Source organism: Cupressus sempervirens, chromosome 2 (genome assembly GCF_028749045.1).
Source record: "Cupressus sempervirens isolate cs-2001-9-10 chromosome 2, ASM2874904v1, whole genome shotgun sequence".
In the NCBI taxonomy this organism is placed as follows: Eukaryota; Viridiplantae; Streptophyta; class Pinopsida; order Cupressales; family Cupressaceae; genus Cupressus; species Cupressus sempervirens.
Window position 1 is genome coordinate 15,525,340 of NC_143119.1, and position 23,798 is coordinate 15,549,137.

Sequence of the window (23,798 nt, forward strand, 5' to 3'; positions counted from 1 at the left end):
TCTCTTCCTTCTCTAGTGGTAGATCCTCATTCACGGACAAGGGCTCAAAAGCCATGACTTGTTCCTCAAGGGGAGGAAAAAGCTTATTGTCTTCTTCTTCTTCCTCAAAAAAAGAGGGAAGCTCTTCAAATAAGAGGATTGGGTCCTCTTCCTTTGGCTTAGTAGCCTCCTCTTTGTTCTCCTTAGCAAACTACAACTCCTCACATGAAATCTTTGTGGGTTTGGATTCACTCTCCCAAAACTCCATATTTGGACCATCGGGAGTCCATACAGCCAACCCACCTTGAAATAGGGAAATAGTGATAGGTCTAGGGGGGTCATGACTAATCCAACTCTCTCTTACAGGGGGTGGAGGGGTTACAATAGTAGACTCTTGTGAGGGAGGGGGCTTCTTAAAGCTTGGGATGACATATTTTGGAGAAGGGGGGGCATCTACCTCCTTGGCTTGAAAATAAGTTGACTGGAGCCTAATTTTCTCCTCTCTTGCTACAGCAACTTGTCTTGCAAGATTTTTTTCAAAATGTCTCTGTCTCTCCCTCTCTTTCTACTACATTCTAAGGGGAACATGATGAGCCAACTCAAAAATATCATAAACCTCAAACACCATACTACAAACAAGAGTGTCATCATCCCATGTCTCCCTATCATTTTGCAACTCTTCATTCCAAATAGTCATAATGAGTCTAATGTGAGAAAAATCCCCATAATCTGTATCTGGGTATGGATTTCCAACACGCCTGAAAAATCTTCCAAGTTCAGCAAACTTGAAACCCAAGCTATCTAAGTGATCATAGAGTAATCCTGCCTTTGACATGTTATCACTACAAGATTCCAAGGGAGATAGGACATGTTGATGTAGGGGGTGAGGGGGATCAGGGATAGCCTCTTCATGATATGGGGGAAGGTGGGAATGATCTCTATGAAAACAATCCATGATAATGCATTCAATTAACTAATCTCATAGAAAAATCTTGAAAACATAAAAGATTAGAGATGATCTTTATGCATACCAACACTATTTCTGCTTGAAACCAGTAGATTTGCACTAGAGTTGCCATGGTGTTTGAATCTTCCCTACCATCAACAACAACCCTAATCTTAGAATCAATGGTAGTAGTAATTGTATTGATCTGGATATCAAAATTGATATCACACTTCTCCATCCTCTCCTCCTTTTCCTCTTTACTCAAGATATAGTCCTTAGTAGCGAGGTCTTTATCTTCAATATCCTTACCAGTTTCCTCCTCCATTTTCTCCTTGCTGACATTCCTATTTTGTTGGGTAGGTGAGCACTCTATTTCTCTTCATCCTCCTCAAGGGATTTTGACCCAACATTTGAATTAGTAATTCTATCCTTGCTACCCTCTACATTATCTTTACTAGTAGACACCCCTTTAGTCCTAGAATATCCATCCAAATTGGAACTAAGTTCCCCCATTTTTTTCTTGTCATCATTGTCAAAATTATTAGATTCAATGATTTCTTCCACATTTTTCTTATTCCTCTGTAATTTGAAAACCTTCTTACTATCACCAATACCCTCCTCCCTTTTAACCTTAATTCTCTTAGAATGAGAATCATTACTAGACCCTTTCCTCTTCTTTAAAACTGGAGAGGTCTTAATGGCCTTACTTTTACATAAGTTTTCAATAAGTAAAATTAAACCTTTAGGCTTTGAAGCAGAGAATGCTTCAGATAAAATGAAAATAAAATCCTATCTTTTTGCCTAAATGATTTAGGAAAGCAAAGTGAAATTCATGGACTCTCTTTTCCCTACCATCAAGAATGAAATACTCATGGATACATGATAACATGTCCCTCTAGATGACCTTGATTTATTTCAGGTCATATAAGTTGCCATTTTTTCTCCAAAATTTTCTCTTTAGCTTTTGTCTTCAAGAATTTCTTAAAATCCACATTCAAGATACTAGTCTCCTTACTAATTTTTATCCCTTCAATTCGAAGTCCCATAAGCTCAGAAATAAACTCTTCAGTCAAGTTCACTATGACCTAATGTAAAGTGACCCTTTCTTCAAACCAATTTTTGAAAAAGGTCTCTGTAATGTGAGGTTTATACCCATGGAGTTTCTCAATGTAATTCATCACTTTTCCTTTCTACAAAATCTCCCACACATAAGCATTAGCCTTCCATTCCTTGCAATTGCTCGATTCTTTCTTTCTAGGTTCTCCTCCCATCTCAAAATCTTTTTTACCCTTTCAATTCACCTAAGAAATTTAAACCAAAAAAGAGAGTAAAGTTTTTATGATTACTTAGGAGCTATTAACCTTACATACGTGTCAAATGTAAGTCATAATAACACCAAAGTACTTCCTAGGGAAACTCAAGCTATCCTCCATAAACCCATCACTCCCCTTAATAAAGTTTCCAATCTTAGAAAATATTTCCTTCTCTAGCATGTGTCTTGTCATAATTAGCTATCATTGTCAACTCCACTTCCTTGCATAGGTCAGCTTGCCAACTTAGCTTATTTTTCCTATAGACAGCTTGGTTGGCAATCCAGTTAGAACCTGAATTACCCTACTAAAAAAAATGATAAAATAAAAAATTATAAAATTTATTAATAAGGTTTTTAATTTCCATTATACTTCCCTCAATAGTCCAAGTAACTAGGCCCTTATTATTAAGCATATTAATAATGTTGAGTGAAATTCCTTCCAACCAAAGATTTTGATAACCAAAATCCACTGCCAACCTCATAATATACAAAACAATTGTAGCCTCTACTTTATGGATGGTAGACATCCCTATAGGAATGGCAATAGCATAAACAATTCTACTAGTATGGTCGCTCAACACCCCTCCACAACCAACTTTACTAAAATTACCTTTTGCAACACCATCAAAATTACCATTACTCCAATCCATAGTTGGAGAATCCCATTTAACATTCTGTCTCTGATCATCAATTTTGGTTTTATAGCTTTTAGTCTTCATAGGATTATTGATTTGAGTTTCATCACTCAATTTTCTATAAGACTTGAAATTTTCTTTGATAGCTCTGATAATATTATGACTGAGAACCCATTCAAGAATTTCTTTGTCTCTAAAAATTCTATTATTTCTTTCTTTCCAAATTCCCCACTAGAGATGGGGTAGAGAAATTTTCCATAGAAAACCAATATTAGCATCCTTTGAAGGACAAGTCCAACTATGGAAACATTGATCGATATTATTATGCTAAACCCAATCTAAGTTCCAATAGAGAAGGATATAACTCCAAACTTTCTACCTGAACTTGCAATATAAGAAGAGGTAATTCCTATCTTTATATTCCTTTTTGCATGGACAATATCTTTTTTGTAGATTGTCCAAAGTTAAGATTTTTTTTGAAGCAAGATCCAATTTTAGGAGTAAGCCTTTTAATCGAAGCTTTAGCCCATCAAGGTCTCATTCCCTTTTCCTCAATTCTAAAAATAGAAGAGACTTTAAAACAACATCTTGGTTCAATCCCCCAAACCATTTTATCTTCAATATGAGGATAAAGACTAAAAGCATTTAGGATTAACTGGATAGTGGTAAAGACCATATTAATTTCAGCAAGATTGACCAATTCATAATTAATCCAATAATTTTGTACTAATATACAAAATCTTTGTCTACAACTATCCACTAGTGTTGTATCCTCAAAATCCTTAATCAAAGGATGATCCAAAAGCCACACATCATTCCAAAACTTTATCTTATGTCCATTGCCCACTTGCCAGATTTATCCTTTGGTTAAGATATTTTTGGATCTTTGAACAACACCTCAAATAGCAGAAGATGATTGGACATTAGGAAATGATAGAAAAGTAGGCAAAGAAGGAGCAACAAAGAGTTATTAATGTTTCCATATTGAACTCCACTTTGTATTGTCATGATAAACTCTTCAACCCTTCTTAGCAAGTAAAAAATTTATTCATACTCCTGACAGACCTAATGCCCAATCCACCATCCAATTTAGGCTCACAAATTTTCTTCCAAGCAATTAAAGCCATTCTCTTGTTCTCTTTAGATCAAGACCAAAGGAAATCCCTTTGGATTTGTCAATAGTATCAACATATTTAGTTGGAATCTTGAAGAAACTCAAAGTATAAGTAGGGATACTTTGGAGGCAAGCCTTAAGAAGAGTAACTTTACCAACTTGACACATCAAATTACCTTTCCAACCTGCCAATTTCTTATTGAATTTCTTAACAAAATCCTCCCAAAATGAATCTAAAGGATTAAGTTCCAAAGGGAGACCTAGGTAAATGCAAGGAAAAGACCCTATAGAGAAACCAAGGATACTAGCAATCTTGCCCTATCTAGAAATAGGGGTATTAATAACATACATGGAGCTCTTATTGTAATTAATCAATTGACCAAAAGTAGAAGAATAAAGATTTAGGGCCTTTTTGAGATTCCTCACCTGGCTAACCTCATCTTTACCTCAAAAATAGTATCATCCAAAAATTGTTCATGAGAACAAATAAGAGGATGAGAAGAAGGTCTCAAGCCCTTAATTTCCCCTAAAGAGACAAATTTTCCAATATATCTACCTAGACAATCAACCATAATTGTGAAGATGATTGGAGATAAAGGATCTCCTTGTCTCAACCCCCTTGTTGGTTTAAAGAAAGGAGAATACCAATTAACCAGAAGAACAACTATAGTGGTAGAGATTATCTGCATAATAAGCTTAATCATAGTGACATTAAACTAAAAGATAAAAGGATCTTATGAAGAAAGGACTATTCTACTCTATCATAGGCTTTAGTAATATCAACTTTCATAATAAACCCTTGATTAGTTGAGAGTGACTAAGAATGGATATTCTCATGCACAAAGATAATAGAGTTAAGGATTTGTCTACTAGGAATAAAACCATTATGTTGCTTAGAAATAAGAGCAGGAAGCATATTCAACAATCTCAAAGTTAGGACTTTAGAAATAATTTTGTAAATAGAATTGCAAAGATTGATAGGCATGAATTGATTCAAAGAATTAACACCAATTTTCTTAGGAATCAAACATAGAAAAGTATAATTGATTTCCTTCAGCATCCTTTTAGCCCCATAGAATTCTTTAATAGCATAACACACATCTTTACCAACCAGATTCCATTCTTTCTAAAAAAACATGGGAAAACCATCTAGTCCTGGTGACTTGTCCCCTCCTAGCAAGCAAACAACTTTATAAATTTCCTCTTCCTTAGGAATAACCCACAACAATCTATTCTTATCTTCAATAAACAAAGAAGAAATAAAATCCACCAACTTACTTGATGAGTCAAATCAATTCTAGGATCTGAAGTGATTAAAGAAGAAAAAAGGAAACCATTTCCTCTAAAATTTCCTTTTCATCAGTTAACTTAGTTCCTCCTTTATTAAGACTTCAAACTCAAGTTCTGGCTCTATGTTTTAAAGTTGACAAATGATTTTTTTTTGTATTTCTATTACCTTCATCTATCCAAGAAGATTTGGATCTTTGCCTCCAGTAAATCTCTTCTTTGGTAATGATATCATGATACTCCATCTTCTCATTTTCTTCCATCACCAGATCCTTATATTACCCTTCCAACTGTATTCTATTTTGGATAGTTTGGAAATCCTCTTTTATTTTAGATTTACTATAAGAAAAAAATTCCCAAAAAATCTTTTGTTCCAAACTTTAACTTTCTTTTTAACATGTTTGAGTTTAGAAGCCACTCATAATAGAGTAATTCCTTCAATATTTATGTTCCACCATTCAGCCAATCGATCCTCAAATTGTGGATGTTGTATCCATATTTTCTCAAATCTAAAAGGAAAATTGTTTTTTTTTTTGAATAGCCTTAGCTCTAAATATCAAAGGAAAAAGATCCAAAGCAATCTTTTGGATAGCTCTTAGATTACATAGAAAATCTTTAGTCCAATCCAATGATATAAGAACTCTATCCAGGTGAGCTTGGATACAATCATTACCAACCATTTTGTTACTCTAAGTGAAATCAATCCCAAGAAGATCTAAATCCATTAATCCTTCCCTATTTATAAAATCCAATCTACCATCCAACTGACTAGCATTTCCCCCTTTTTTTTGATGCTCATAAAGCAGAACATTAAAACCCCCCAAAAAGATCCATCTATCATAGTATTCATTACTCTTAATGTTAGATAAAGTATCCCGCAACCTTTTCTAGCATTCTTGATGTTAGGCGCATACACATTCACAATATACCATTCATTGTTCAAGGCAATAATCTTAATCTTGAGCACCATAAATTTTTTATTAGCATTCAACATCGTAGCTAAAAACTTGAGTGCTTCCACATTATCATCATTCCTCCCGAGGCTCCTTCTGAGCTACTAACCATTATACAATAGTTATAAAATATTTAAGGTTTTCATCTTTCTCTTTATCCATTTTGGTTTCTTGAAGCACTAAAATATCAGGTTTGTGCTCTCTAAAAGATTTTTGAACAATATCTAACTTATGAATACTATTCAACCCTATTATATTTCAAGTAATAATATTCATCATAACTTTTTAGGTTTAAAATCTAGAAGAGTTGCCTATTTCCCATCAGCAATATTCTATAAACTTTCACTTTCTTTGGTTTTTTTAGACATTTTTCTTCCAAATTTCCCTGGAGTACCAACATTCGATTTCAATTTTGGAAAGCAAAATTTCCAATTTACTACTTCAAGTCTCAACTCCTTTAGATAAAACATTACCTTTCTTCTTTGTTTTCTTTCTTTGACTCTAGTTTTTCTTGGGTTCTTTCTTATTAGAAACCACATCCATACCTTTGAATTCAAGGCATTATCAATGGATATAATCTCTTGATAAAGGGAGGCATTTGAATCTAAGATTCAACAACCTAAATACTCTGTGATGCTAGAATATGAGTCCTTTCCTCAAAATTTTGCCTTCCTCTGTCTCTTCTAATTCTTCTATATCTTCCCATTCTAGCTCTTTATTTTGATCAATGACCATCTGATTCATTGGAGTTGCATCCTCTTCTTTTCCCTACAAACTTGAAGTCTCCTTTTCTTCCTTCTGTAGTTCTAAAACTTGAATATCTAGGATATCTTTACCTTCAATCACCTTCTTAGAAATTTCTTTAGGTTCCATACCCTTTGCCTTTTCTAGATCTTAGTTTCTTTGTTTTTTTTTCCACATTTACAAAATTAGGTTGATTCTTAATTTTCAAAGGACAACTTTTTGCCTAGTGGCCCTATTTTTTATAGACAAAACAAGCATTTGGAAGATCTTCAAAGATTATCTCTTGCATCCTCTTACCAAGTTTTGAATTCAATTCCACCTTTTGGGGAAGGTTCTTCGAATAAGTGACTTTCACATAGATTCTAACACACTAAAGTTTTGATCTTGAACCCTTAACATTGTCAATAGCTACAAGTTCACCAAAAGATTCAGCTATCCCCTTGAAGATTTCTTCATGCCAAAACTCAAGGGGTAAACTAAGTAGGCTCACCCAAACCAGAGTCATTAGAAAGAAAGCATCAAACAAATCCATATTAGGTTCCCATTGTTTAATTGTTAAAGTACCATTACCAAACCACCAAGGTCCACCACATACCAGCATGTTTAGATCTTCTTTATAGGTAAAAACAAAGGAAAAGAACCCATTCATCATAAGTGCAATTTCCACTTGACCATGGAGAGCCTATTTTATTTTGATCATATTTCTCAATGCATCAATATTAGGCCTAGCCCCCAAAAATTTACCAACTAGAGTAAAATCCATTGTTGAGATAGAATAATCAACAATTGAATCTAGTATAAAGATTTGAAACTCAACTTTTTCCTAGTAGGATTTTGAGATAACCAGAGGAAAAGAAGACTACCCTCCTAGTCTTCTTCCAAAAAAATAAGACCACTTGCATTGATCAACTTCCAACTTCTCCTTCTTCTGGTCCCCTATGCTACACACATTTGCATTTTTATCCACACCCTCTTAGAGATTCCATTCCTGTAGTGGATCCCTTTTGTTAATGTGACAATTAGATAGAGGAATGAAAACATCCCTGCCTCCACATTTTATGTAATAGGAACCCAATTATTTGTCATCTTCTTCAAGGGATCCATCACAAACTATGTCTAATTCTGTAGTTCTTGTCAAGATCCCTGCTTTCTGACTCCCTACCCCTCTAGGGTCAGTCCCTACCATTGAGTTTCCACCTTCCAAATTCCTTGCACAAACATGTTTGATTAAATGCCATCAAAATTTGTAGACATGGAAATCACATGTATGCATAGTAAGGCATCTCAGTATCTATTTGATTTAATGTACAACAATGATTGCAAGGTGTGTGTTAGAGTAAATTATTTATTACTCTAGGTGCTTTAGCTCTCTTAGGTGCATATAATTAATATTTTATATTAATTATATTGTGCAAAGCTAGCTTTATTTCCTTTAGGGTTTCGTTCACCTTAAAAGGTTGAAATTTTGTATTTTGTTTTCATAACTTAGAATACATTTTTTGCTCTCACATTTCTGATAATTTCTAAGCTCTTCTTTTTTCATTTTTTGGCTTCTCTTCATTGCAGGATATTTGCATGTAGGTGTTCTTGAGAGTCTGTGAAGTTGGATTTTTCAACTTCTACATGGTATCAGTGCCTCCCTGCTACTTCCTGATCTGAAGATTCTTGAAGCCACAATTCACAATCAGAAACCCCAACTTTTTCAGAGTTTTTTTCTTCAAAAGGGTGAATGAAAATTTTTTGGGGCACTTTGGGCTCAAATGGACACCACCATTAGATCCAGAAGGCCATTTGCAGTCAAAATACATTAAAAAAATTGCTATTTTTGGCCTTAGGGCATCAGGGAAATTTTTTTTGCCCCTCGAGAGGCTATACGGACACATTTATTGAAAAAAGAATAAAAATAAAAATAAAAAATTTTAAAAAGCAAGTTTTTGGGCTTCTCCGCCACCGGCCACCCCTGCGCCACCCAGCAACTGCTCGCGCCTAGCCTGCACTCAGCTATAGCTGGCGTGCCACCTGCGGCGTGACCTCCACCCTGTCACCATCAGTGGGCCTCCCTACCACCACCATCACTGATCGAGCCACTGAATTTCTCCACCTGTGCTCAACCATCGCCACTGCCACTACTGCATTTCAACTTGTTGGTGCTGACATCACTCTATAGCAATATTACGTCAGTAATCTGGTACCACATCATCCTTATTGGCAGTTTGACATCATCACATTTTCTGACCAATTGATGTCACTTTTTGATAGGATGACATCATTTTTTGATTAGTAATATCAGTAATTCAATATCAATTTTTCTTCCAATGACATCCATTTGATGGCTGTATGACTATCAATTTTTTTCCTTGTCTGTAATTTTTCAGAGAGCTCTTTTTTTAGACCTACAATCAGTTTTTTGCTCATAACTTGAGCATACAGATGTATTTTTGTGATCCGAAAGAAGTGCTGGAAAGCTGACTTAGAGACGGAGACAATGGTGCTAGTTTCATGTGATTTTGAGTTCATTTGAGCTTCCAAAATTGGCATTGAAGTAGAGGCTTTTGTTTTCCTCTTCTCTACATCCTAATTCCAAGTTCTTTTCTCATTTTTTGTGTTTTTCCATAGTTGTGCTTTGGTTTTGGGGGATATTTTTTATTCGTTATGGGGGGAAGCATTTTCTATTCTATAATTTGCTTCAGAATCAAACCCCTCTATTTTTATCTTTTCTTTCTCTTAATGTCGAATCCTTCTATGATCTGGTTCACGCTGCACAACTATCACACCTAGAAGACATAGATGACTAGGCTTCTCATGTCAAGAGGCTTATGGTCCTACCTTGATGCGAACTAGCCAGCTCTTATGTGCCCTTATGAGGTTCTTTAGCAAAAAAACAAAATGGATGAAGCCATGGGACTAATTGTACTAAACCTCTCTAATAGTCTACTATTTCATTTGGATGGTTTGACCACTCCACGAGCTTATTGGCTCAAATTTTAGACTTTGTTGAGCCAAGTGAATGAGTTTTGGGCACTTCAACTTGAGGTAGAGTTGACTTCTTTGACACCTAACAGCTTTCCCACCATTGAGGACTTCTTGATGAAGTTCAAATCTTTGTGCACAGTTTTGCAGGGATGTGGTAGAAACAAAACATATGATGAGTGTATTTTTTTGATACTCTCAAAGTTGCGAGGACAGTATCAGATCTTTTCTTCTACTTTCTACTCCACTATGGATGCCTTGGGTAATAGACATCAGATGCCCTCTTTTGAGATTTTCTATGATAGGTTAACTCATGAGAAATCCAAGCTCACTCAGATGGATTCACTTACAGGTTCACCATCACAGGCATTACTTGCCAAGGATACACAGGAACAGAAGCTAAAGAAGATATCTGATTCCTCTTCTCAACACTCTACTAATCCATCCTCTTCTTCTAAGAAGAAGGAGAAAAAGAAGACTGAGACTCCTTCTTGTTCCTATTGTCAGAAAGGAGCTCATAATGAGGCACATTATTTTTAGAAGAGATTTGATGGCTATGAGAAATAGATTGCAGATTTGCAAGCCCTTCTTCAAAAGAGCTCTATTTCATCCCCATCCTCTTCTACCTCACAAGGCTCTACTTTTTCAGTCTTTTTCCACCTCTTTGACATCTTCACTAGATTTTGGATAGGGTCATGCATTATGGGCTTCCATTGCCTTCCCTTCCTAGGTCCCTTGGATACTGGATTTTGGTGCTTCTCACCATATGGCATCTTCTCAAGAGGGCTTCTCCTCTATTGAGGCTTCTCTGATTCCTCATATTCTCATGGGGAATAACATTGCTCTAATAGTCTGTAGGAAAGGTTTAGTTTGCATTCAGGATGGCACATTCCATGATGTATTGTATGTTCCATCTCTCTCTACAAACTTTCTCTCAATGTATCAGATTACACATAGTGGATCAGGGAAGATAGTTGAGTTCATTGCAGATTCAGTCTACATTCGGGATAGTGCAATAGGAGGCCTTATTGCTTCAGGGATAGTTGATCATACCACCTACCTCTACACCTTCTCACACTTTGGTCCACCATCCCCATCATTGGAGCATATTTCTTCTCTTTCACGAGAGCATCATGTGGTACAGTTAGGACACGTGAACCTTTGTATTATTCTTGAGATCACCACACCTCATTGCATTTAAGTATTTTCTTCTTCAACTCTGCTAGACTCTCCAGCTCCACTCATCAATCCTTCAGGAGCACTTATTGTGAATTCCATAGAGGACATTCATCTCCTCTTTCATGATAGTGTCAGCACACTTGCTTTGGGGATTCCTTTTCAAGATCCTCATGTCTACTCCTTTGAGCACTGGTCAAGCCTTCCTATCATTGAATGGTTTCCTTTTTCTGTGCCCTTGTTTCTTCCGCATTGGAATTCCATTGGTTCATTTATTTCTATAGGGACTTCATCATTCTGGGGGGGCTTTGTTGTCTCATCTCTCTCTCATGGGGGGGTTGTTTATGGTTTTGAGAGAGTCTCTTGAGCCATAAAATTTCTTTTTTTTTTTCTGCATGTTTGTTCTATCTCTTTTTGGAGAGGGTTTTTTCCCACTTGGTTTTCTCCTTTGTCTTCGGTTCACAAAGATTTCCTTGTATTGGGTACCTGATTAGGCATTGTTGCTGGGACCCATTTTTCTTGCTTTCATAGCTTTGCTAGGTTAGCTTCCTCCTAAGCTTCGCTTAAGGGGGGGTGTTAGAGTAAATTATTTATTACTCTAGGTGCTTTAGCTCTCTTAGATGCATATAATTAATATTTTATATTAATTATATTGTGCAAACCTAGATTTCTTTCCTTTAGGGTTTTGTTCACCTTAAAAGGTTGAACTTTTGTATTTTGTTTTCATAACTTAGAATACATTTTTTTCTCTCACATTTTTGATAACTTCTAAGCTCTACTTTTTCCATTTTTTGGCTTCTCTTCATTGTAGGATATTTGCATGTAGGTGTTCTTGAGGATCTGTGAAGTTGGATTTCTCAACTTTTATAGTGTGTAGCCAAGTTTCTATCGCTATTTACATTGAATTGCATCATGTTGTATCCATGTTTGGGTGTAGGAATTAAGTCCATCAAGGGCTCGTTTGGTTGTGGGAATATGAGTGGAATAGGCATATCTAAATTTTAAAAATTTTTAATTCTCTATTTGGGTGCACCAAATCTAAGTTGCAAAAATGGAATATGTATTCTAATTTTGACCCAAAAATGAGCATTTACAATTCCATCTAAATTGGTAGAATTGGAATACATATTCCTATTCTAATTGTAGTTATTTTAGAAAATATAAATTCTTGGGTTCGTGAATTCCCCATCAAATTCTGACTGAACCAAACAAGAATAGGAATATGTATACCCATTTTCTATTCTAGAATAATAATTCTAATTCCCATATTTCTATTCTCATAGCCAAAATGACCCTAAGTGTTTGAAATAATACCTCTTCTAAAGCTAGCATAACCATCACGTTAATGCCTTTCCCATAGAGAAACTGTATGGTCCTAATGTGGATATTTTATGTAGACATCGTATATGAAGAGCATTTAAGTGTTGTGGTGAGTTAAAGCTCATTTTCCACCCTTGATTTGGCTCACATAACATTGATATAGAAGAGACTACTATGTGAGGTATTTGGAGCATATTAAAGTGTCAAAATTAGAGTGAGTGGCAGATGTTTGAAACACCCAACACCAATGGAAGGAACAAATTGTAGAGATATACACAAATCATGTATTGAGAATCATTACAAGACATGGAATCAATATGATGGGTAGAGCATAAGATATATCCATTTACACCTTATGAATGGGTCACCCAAAGGAAGAAGTTAAATAGATCATGCATTCATGAGGAATAGAGAATCACTCACTCGATGAGTATCAAAGAGGAAGTGTTGTCTTGCATAATGATGATGAAAAATATGAGAATGTGCCAAATAGATGTTAATGTTTGAGTACAAGATAAAACATAATGAGATGTAATTCCAGACTCCACAGATTGAGAATTCCCTCTACATTGACAAAGCATATGATATATCTAAAATAATATCTTGAGGGTACATATATGTCAAAGATAGTGATGGATAATGAGAATATGTCCACCATTTCATAATTACCTCAAAACTATAGATGAAGGGCACATTTCTTACATGTATAGGTAGTCGAAGTCAATGCATTGGAAGCAGTCAATAGAATGCCATCTCTTTGGCATATCGTAGCTGCACGAATCATAAAGTCCATAATTTTTCATCAAATATTTGTGGATGCATGAATGAAAACATAGACCAGGCACCTAATTGTTTCAATGGAATGTCAATGAGATACTCTCACACAATTTGTGATAATTGTAAGACAAATGTGAAGTTTAGTGGTATTGGTACTTGTGTCTATAAAAAGAGGGATATGAGATACTCTTCATGAAAAGAGGGATATGTGTTCATTAATAAAGTGATATAACTTGAATAAATCATTCAAATATCAAAAGGAGATTGATAAGGATTGATTATTCAATATGCTTCTCGGAAGGTGTAAGATTCAAGTTTATGTGATATTTGGTTTTTTTTGTTGAGGTTAATTAATTTCTCCCAAAATACATAATTGAGGGGTAGTTATTAACCGTAGAGGAGTAGTTGTTAACCTTTTTGTCTATATGAGGAATCATTTTTGCTTTGTAAAAGGGACTTTTTGGATTTTAGAATAGGAGAACACTCATGTTAGAACTTTCGTGACAAGATTTTTTTGGGAAAGTGTGTACAAAGTTTGTCTCTATAATTGAAAGTTACTCTTAGGTTCTTGCAAATTTCTCTTCCCAAAAATATAAATGGTTGAAAATGTTTATTCTCTTTGTAGTGAGTGTTTGCATGGTATTGTGTAAATGTTTATGAATCATTGGATCAATATTGTGCTAGTGGTAATTCTCTTTGTTGTTATTAGTAGTTTAAGTTAGTTTAGGAAAGCTTTGAAATCTTGTGGTGCATTCATCATCAATAGCTTTATGTACTTGATCTTCTAAGTTTGAATACATCTTTATTTGAAAATAAAAAATTACATCTTATGAGGGAGCTTCCCCTTTAAACGCAAAGGAAGGCCATATACCGAGGGCTTATCCAACTATTGGAGAAATTGATTTGCCACACATTTCCATTGGGTCAAATCACATATTTTCTAAATGACACGTATGTTACCAGCATAAATATTTGATAATAAAAAATAAATAAAAATATATTCTCTTTTAAATAAATTTAATTATAAATATTTTTAATTAAATAAAATTATAATTTTGTCTCTATAATTGAAAGTTACTCTTAGGTTCTTGCAAAGTTCTCTTCCCAAAAATATAAATGGTTGAAAATGTTTATTCTCTTTGTAGTGAGTGTTTGCATGGTATTGTGTAAATGTTTATGAATCATTGGATCAATATTGTGCTAGTGGTAATTCTCTTTGTTGTTATTAGTAGTTTAAGTTAGTTTAGGAAAGCTTTGAAATCTTGTGGTGCATTCGTCATCAATAGCTTTATGTACTTGATCTTCTAAGTTTGAATACATCTTTATTTGAAAATAAAAAATTACATCTTATGAGGGAGCTTCCCCTTTAAACGCAAAGGAAGGCCATATACCGAGGGCTTATCCAACTATTGGAGAAATTGATTTGCCACACATTTCCATTGGGTCAAATCACATATTTTCTAAATGACATGTATGTTTACCAGCATAAATATTTGATAATAAAAAATAAATAAAAATATATTCTCTTTTAAATAAATTTAATTATAAATATTTTTAATTAACTAAAATTATATTAAAAATATTTTAAATAAAGAAGAAATATTATTTATTTATATTGAGTTGATCATATATAAATAAAATTATATTATTAAAAAATTCACTAAAAGTATAAATAGAATTATATTATTAAAAAATCACTAAAAGTCTTATATGTTATATTGATTATGAGAGATTTTTTTAAGTAATATTAAATTTTGATATCTAGTTCTTGAAGCCTTTGGATTCTCCCATCAGTGGATCAATCTTATTTTTAAGTTTATATCTACCCCCAAAATCTCGATCCTCATTAACGAAACTCCTAAAGGTTTTTTTGACATTTCTAGAGGTATTAGAAAAGGAGACTATCTATCTCCTTTTCTTTTCATCATTATGGTTGAGGCCTTTGGAAGAGCGATGGTGGATGTGCATAAAAACAAATAGATTTCAGGTATCATCGTTACAAGTAACATGCCAAACATCACGCACCAACAATATGCAGACAACACAATTCTGCCAGATAAAAGTATAGTGGAGGAGGCCTTCGATTTTAGGAACATTATTAGTTCCTATATGGAAGCCTCAAGCTAGAAAGTGAATAAAATTAAATAAAAAATTTACTTCATTAATACAAGACCTGAAATTGAAATGCAGATTTATAAAATTATGGGATTTAAGAAAGGTAACTTTCCCTGCTAGTATCTAGGTATTGCTCTAGAAAGAGGTTTAAAGTCCAGTAAGGTTTGGAGCAATACTCTAGATAAAATCAATTCAAGGTTGGGAATTTGGAAGGATAAATGGTTGACTAAGGCTGGAAAAAGCATAAAGATCAAATTAGTTTTATCGGCCATTCCTAATTATCCTCTTTCATGTCTTCCTCTTCCTAAGAAGCATCTTCTTAGATTTGAACCTAAACTAAGGAAATTTTTGTGGAATGATTGTGATGAATGAAAAAAGTTCGCACTCATCAAATGGGAAAAAATTTGTAAACCCAAAGAAATGGGTGGGCTAGAATCAAGAATTTACAATGGCTAAACAAAGCCTTAGGTGCCAAATTAATCTGCCATCTTTTCAAGAAAAAGGATAAAAAATGGGTGAAGATTCTCTATAATAAATATCTTAACGTGGCTGATCCTCTCTCAATATTCAGGATGAAAAAATTACCCAAAGGTTCTGAAAGTTGGAATTTCATGGTGAAATGCTGGCAATTGATTAGAAAATATCTAACTTGGGACATAGGCAAAGGTGAGGAAGCTCTATTCTAGGAAGATTCATGGGATGGGTATCCCCCTGTTATCAACAACTCATTTCCAAAGGAGATAAAAGAAAAATTAGTCAATTTATGGGGAAGCAAAGGTTTTGATTACAAGATAGAAGTTTTTTCAGAACATAAATCAAGATGGATATGGAAATCCTTGGATGGTTTGGGCTTTGCCTCATCTGCGACTAAAGCTTTTGAAAATATTTTAGATGATAAAAGGATTAAGAAAATAGAAAGGAAGGACAAGCTTATATGGGTTGCATCAAATGATGAGTTATACAGTGTGAAAAATGGTTATAAAGCACTGATTTAGTCTCAAAGATGGGATTAGGTTGACATTCCTCTTAAACTATGATGGGATGTGGTCTGCCTTCCAAAGGTTGGATTCTTTCTATGGTTAGATTTTCAAAAAAAAATTCTTACTGATGATAGACTAAGGAGATTTAGATTGCAAGGTCCTTCGAGATGCGAGTTATGTAAACAATGTAGTGAAGACATTGATCATTTTTTATTTAGTTCTCCACTCTCGCAAAGATGTTGGGAATGGTTGAGAATGATGTTAGGCTGGTCTTCACCTTTTCTGAAGATTTTCTTTGATCTCCTCAAAGGATGGCCTACTAACTTGGTTAAAAGAATTTATAGTAAACTATGGAACATTAGTCCCTCCATCTTGGCATGGGAGATTTGGAAAGAAAGGAATCACTGCATTTTCAAGAATTTAGAAATGTAGCCAGAAGAATTAATTTAAAGATTGAAGCTAGCATTGTTGAAATAGTTAACTCGTATCTTAGGAAAGCTCTACTGGAAGAAGGATACTTTTCCTTTTGGGATGGTTTTATTAAGAAGTACTGGCCAAAACTTATCAATTTGACTTTGCTCTATATCAAAAATAGCAAGGAGGCTAGAAAAAATTATAAATGGTCTCCACCTCTGAAAGGTTGGGAAAAACTTAACTTTGATGGTGCGGCTAGAGGCAATCTAGGTATGGTAGGTATTGGTTGCATCATCAATAATGATATGGGTCAGTGGATAGCCAAAAAATTTATGTTGATTCAACCAACTTCCAACAATCTAGCAGAATTAGAGGCACTAGAAAGAGGGCTATAACTATGTATTCAGTTAGGACTTTCCAAAGTAATTATTGAAGGGGACTCTTAGATTATTTTGAATTCCATTAGGAAGTGCTCTACACCAAATTGGGTCCTCAACTCAAAATTAGAAGAAGTGCTTGATCTACTTGATAAAATTGAAGATAGTAGGATTAATCATATTTTTTGAGAAGGCAACCAGAAGGCGAACTATTTAGCAAATTTGGGGGACGATGGTATCAACTCTTTGATATTTAATTTGGACCCCTCCTCTCAAATCAGACTTCTCTAAAAAGGGATTTTGACTTAAACTCATACATTTGAAAGATGTAGTTGAAGGAGTATCTTTTACCATGCTGGTAATTATAAGTTTGTAAAATGTGTTGATTAGGTTGTTTAAGTTTCTTCCCTCTCCTTATTCTTGTTGGGATCAATGTTCCAATTATAATCTTGATCAAAGCTAGTTATAGGTTTGATTCAATTTGATGTTTTCTCCATTTAGTTAGTGGTTAATACTATTTGTAGTTTCATCCAGTATATCTCTGTTAGGCAGTTTAAGGCATTTTGATACCCTTATGATAGGGTATCAACAGATTGTCCCTATGTTTATTTCATTTCTATAGTTGATATTTAAGATTGCATACCTTTGTTCTATTTGTGTATTGTTATACTATTGTTTGGTATCTTATCTATACACCTCTCAGGTCTCTATGATATTAGCATGTTATGGCTGATATTCTATTTTTCTCTATATGTTTCAGTTTTATCCTCTTTAGTATATATTGGATAAGGATTTTGAATTCTTTTTAGTTCATATTAATTTAACTCTATTTAGCTTATTTATTTATTCTTTGATTGGTATTAAATTGTATGTTAGTCTATGATTAACCAGTTTGATTGATAAGGAAAGTAGATAGGAAGTTTGGTACAGAATTATGGAAGACTACATAAGATAATTTTGATTTTTCTTCAAGATAAACTCACTTTGTAAAAAAGAAGCTTTATGCTCATATATCTATTTTAGATGATGTAATTTTTTTAATAATTTTAACAAGGGTATGCCCCTGGTATACTGTAAACTATAGGATTGTGGTCCCGGGTGAGACTAGAGGTTTTCTTTCCATGTTCTTTCCTACCAGTGCCTATTTGAATTGTGGATTACTATTGTACAAATTCTATTTTTTCTAATAAATTATCTTGGCCTTTGGCCATTTACCAATCAAAAAAAAATTCAATTTTTTGTTAAAATATAAATATAACTTATCTTCATTAAAAAAAAATATTTTTAACAAAATAAAATAAATATTAAAAAAATACAATTTAAGTAAAATAACTTAAGATAATCAATAAAGAATTGAAGGAATGAATTTTTTTGAAATATAAATGGTAAATAAGATAAATAGAAAGAACAAGAAGATGTTTATAAGGAACATGAGCTCATAACATAGTGGTTGTTGTGAGGCCTTGTAATAGGGAGGTTCAAAGTTCAAACCATAGGGCTATTATTATTATATTTCCATATTTTAGTTTTAATATAATTACAATTGAATGATATTTTCAAGTGATACTCTAACGATTATCTATGCATATAATTTTAATCATATCTTCACAATGAAAAGTCCAAACAACCCTTGATAACTTAATCAACTTCTAAAAAAGGGAAACAACTCATACAATTCTTATGCCATTATTGGTTGCTATAGAAGAGAAAAAAATGTGCAGATTTTGAGGGAAGAGTAGCTCTTGGACTAGGATGGAGCTTACACACTTTAAGGGCAATCATAGAAAAGACCTTCATTGGCTTTATGAACAAGAAATAAATTGCCATCAATGAGTAGAAGTTGATTTTCACTTTAATAACATATAACCCTTTGTTGGGATTTAATAAAAGTACACTAAAATAAAACCAATGCTCATTCATTCAAAATTAAAAATACGAATTATTCACAATTGAAGATTAGTGAGAGAAATCTACCAATAAGCATGTAATAACATACAACTAAATATCCATCATTCCAAGAACAATTGTTGTGTCAAATTAATAAAAACTATTAATTCAATAAAAGAAGTGACTCTTTAGTTGGAATCCTTTGTGACTTTCATTTAATCAATAAATGAATATATAATTATTAATTCAACAAAGGAAGTGACTCTCAATACCAAAATTTGGAAACCAAAATATTATATCTTCCCCATAAATTTTTAAGATAATATTAGTATATAACCAATATGATAGAAGTATGAAGAAATGAGGAGTCCAAAATGATCAAAAATAGATATGGTTTTCTGAACCAATTTTGGTTAAGATTTTGTTAAGAAAAGTTACAGTGCTTTAACATTTTGACACTTAGTCAATTTTTTACTAAGTATCAATTAGTCAATTTTTTACTACGTATTTCCATCAATGCCAAAGGGGGAGATTATTGGAGAGTAACTAATTGTGAAGGAATGAATGTTATCATTTATGAGAATGTGCTATTAGATGGTAAGGTTGTTACACATTTAGTTTTGGTTTTGATTTGATGACAAAATTGTCTAAGTAAAATTCAAGGAATTTTTCAATGGGGGTATTATTTGGATTAGTGGGTGTAAGATTTGATATTATTGGCCAAAATTTTGGATATGATATAATGAATTCTATGTATGATACAACTATGTTTGTTGGTTAATGTAAAGGCTAGACTAATTTCAGAGTTCAAGAGAAGAGGCATAGATTAGGCATTTTGGCCTAAGGAATTTAATTGTCATGTCAATTCAATTATTTGGAAATGTAGGGATGACATCCTAAATGTTGACACTTAGAAAGTTTTGATTATTTATTTTAGGACACGTTTTATACATATTATCTCCAAGGGTGACTAGATAAACACAATTAAAAGGTTATATAATGAGGACAATTTGATCATGTGAAGTATCATGTGTGTGCACATGTTATGTGAACTTTATGTATGATGTTATGATGTTATTTTGAAGTTCAGATGTAATTATTTGTTGCATGGGCATAATCATATTTGATATATACAAAGGACTAATAAGATGTATTAGATATTAATACAATAATTTTAGTATTGTATTTTTTACTTTTTATATAGTGCTATATCTTTGTAAGAGAGTGAGCTTCATTGGAATACAACTCCTAATAGGATTGAGACCTCTAACAACATCTAGTCTTCTCACAAAGAATCATGTAATAAATTAATGTAAAGACTCTTAATAGGGTCAAATATCCTATCATAGAACTTTCTTATTAGTGCATTGTTGTTACAAAATGCTATAGGCTTCTCTATCCCAACATACATGAGATTTTCATTTATAAGAGTGTTTATTCTTAGGATGATACCTCCAATTCCTCTTCTATCAATTTTGCATCATTCATTCCTATGGTAACATTGTGACTACATAATGATAGTTCTTTTGAGGAGTCTTCTTCTACTTGAAATTATGATGAGGACCCATATTCATCCTCTTTTAATTATCATTTAGATGATGATTCTCCTCTAGATTCTCCACATGCTCCATCTATTTGACCTTATTAAGCTTGATTAATATTAGAGTGAGTAGGTGACTAGATTGGTTATCCTTAAAATGAGATTAAAAAAAACTTATAATTTGAGAAAGTTCCACATATTTTGATCCATGAACCTTGTGGGAACTTTTTGGTATTCTTGAGTAGGATGTTGATATGAAAGAAGAATTCAATTCCTTTGGGAGGAACCATACTTGGTATTCAATCCCTCTTCCTAAGGAATCAAAATTAGTTTGATGCAAGTGAATCTATTAAAGAAAAGTTTCCATATATGGATCATTTGATAAGCATAAGGAGTACATGTTTGCAAGGGATTCTCTTAGGGCCCATTTGGTTGCTAAAATTTAACTAGAATAGGAAATGAAAATTAGAATTTTTTTTGTATTCTTTGTTTGGTGCATCAAATTGAAAATTGAAATAGGAATGTGCATTCCCATTTTGGTCTCGAAATGAGCATCTGTCCATTCCAAAAAAAACCTGTTATTGGAATAGCTATTCCTATTCTCATTTTGACTTTTGATTATTTGACTAAAATTTGAAATCCACTAAAAGAAATCGAAGATCTAGGATTCAAACACCTAATCTATTGTGCATAGAATATTGTTGTTGACAACACAGGCTAGACCAAGGGATGGATCATAGTGGACACAATTGTTGAAAGAGGAGTACTTGTTTTTTTAAATCCTCCACATAGCTAATGACATCCCTTACAATCGATACTTTTTCCATCTCTATCAACATAGGCAATGATTGTAAAACATAAACCAAATCTGTAATTGGTTGTCATTTCAAGAGCCATGGTGTTATTATATCTGATTTTATGAAAATTCTCATTTGATCCATGTTTATAGTTTTTGGATCCTTATTTGGATGTCAAATATGAATGAGGTCCCTATTTATTCTATCATCTGTTTTCTTAACCCAGATAAGTTCCAAGGCCTCAAAAGCATCATTTTTTATCTAGTCAATGATATTTCTAGGTTTTCAATTTTGAGTTGTTTTATCTTTCCTTTATTTCTCATAATATTACAGAGTGTCTTTGTAGTTCAAATTTGAATATACTAAACTCATCCAAAAAATTTACCCCTAAGATCAAGCTACCCTATCTTGATGGGAAAACTACCAAGGTACATTTTTTAATGCTTTTGCTCTTGGGACCAATAAGTTTCTGGTTCAATTCCAATTTCTATTGTTTCCAACCAAATAGAGAGTTCTTTCTAAAAAAATTCTATTCTAGAATAACAATTCCTATTCCTACAACCAAATGAGCCCTTATATTCTTGGAATTAACTACTCTAAAACCTTTGACCAAGGTATGAAGATAAATTATCTCTAACTTTTCCTTTCTAAAGCTACATCTCATCATTGGAAAGTTTATCATCTACTAGTAAAGAGTGTCTTTCTTCATGGTGACCTTTAGGAGGAGATCTATATAAAGCAATCAAAAAGGTTCATTCATGATCTTTCACTTTTTTGTCACCTTTTATTTAAACCCCTTTATGGAATTAAAAAGGATTCTTGAGATTGGTATTTCAAGATGGACTCCCTCCTTCTATGAGATGGGTTTACTTAGTGTCATTCTAATCCATCTATATTTTGTAGAAGGATGATACTCTCACTTTTCTTGTCATCTATGTTAATGGCTTGTTAATCATAGGGAGTCACTCATCTCACATCATTGTAGTTAATATTGCCCTTCATGATGATCTCTTGATGTATGATTTATGCCTTATATTTCATATGTTGTTCATGGTCTCTTGATTTATGAGGGAGCCACATGAGCTACAATAGAAAATAACTAAGAAGATTCTTCATTACATTCAAGGTACTCGTAGTTATGGAATTCATTATGCAATAGGTTTGGATACTGACTTGGTAGAATATAAATACATTAAATTGGGTATTCAATTATGAGGGTCATAAGTCCACTTTAGGGTATTGTCTCTCTCTTGGTTTTGGCCCAATATCTTCGTCAACCAAGAAGTAGTCTACTATTTCTCTTTCACCCACAAAGGTTGAGTAACATGTAGTAATTAATAGTTGTACTAAGACTATTTGGATTTAAAATATCTTTGCTGAGTCTAATATTCCTTTTCAAAAGATAACAATCATCTTTTGTGATAATTAGAGTGTTATTCATATTCATCACAATCTAGTCATCATCAAAATACCAAGTACATTGATATTTATGCACTATATTCAAGAGTTAGTTTATGAGTATGTCCTTGACCTTCAATATTTTTAGACACTTAATTAGAATGAAAACATTTTCACCAAGTCTTTCATTGAGAGAAAGTTCCTTCAATTATGTGCTTTACTTGGGATACAATAGGTGTCTCTTTCACTAGAGTTTTTTTCTTCTTATTTGCTCTCTTTCGGAGAGGAGTTTCATCCCATAAGGTGTTATCCTTTTATTTAGTTATTAAAGGTTTTATTTTATGTGTGTATGGGTACCTAGCTTAGTCTTGTTCTCAAGATCCATAAGTTATGCATTATTCTATTCCATAAGTCACATGTAAAGTAAACAAATATTTTCAATTTCACTCTTCTAAATGTAATAAATCAACTACTTAGTGAAAATCATGAGATTGGCAAGAAGATGGAAGAGATTGTTAAGAATTGAGAATTAAAATATGAAGAATGAACTAAAATTTGAGAAAAAAACAAATGAGAGCCTAAAAAGATTAGAGGAAAATATCAAAATACTAGATGAATGACTTAACAAATAGAGACTTCCGAGATACACATTTGGACTAGTTTATACCAAGTATTCTACTATTGATAAAGAATAATCTTTCAAGAAACATGAACATATGGGTGACTACTTAAATCCTAAACTAAAGAAACCTACATGCTATCACTATGGAAAACCTGGACATACAACAAATGTCTACATGAGTAAAATTGGGAAGTCTAATCTTACTTCCAATTTTTATGGATATTGGTATCATTTTAATGAGTATGGACATTTATCATATGAAAGTAGATATAAGTTTAATCAATCCCCTAAGAAGTATGAATTCAATAGATGTTATACTTGTAGTAAACTTGGACACAAGTCACAAGATTATAGATCAAAGATGAAGTCTAACTAGACACCAAGAAAGAAAGGTAATACTATCAATATTGTTATCCTCCCTTAATTTTTTTGTACCAACTTTCTCTATGCAAGCG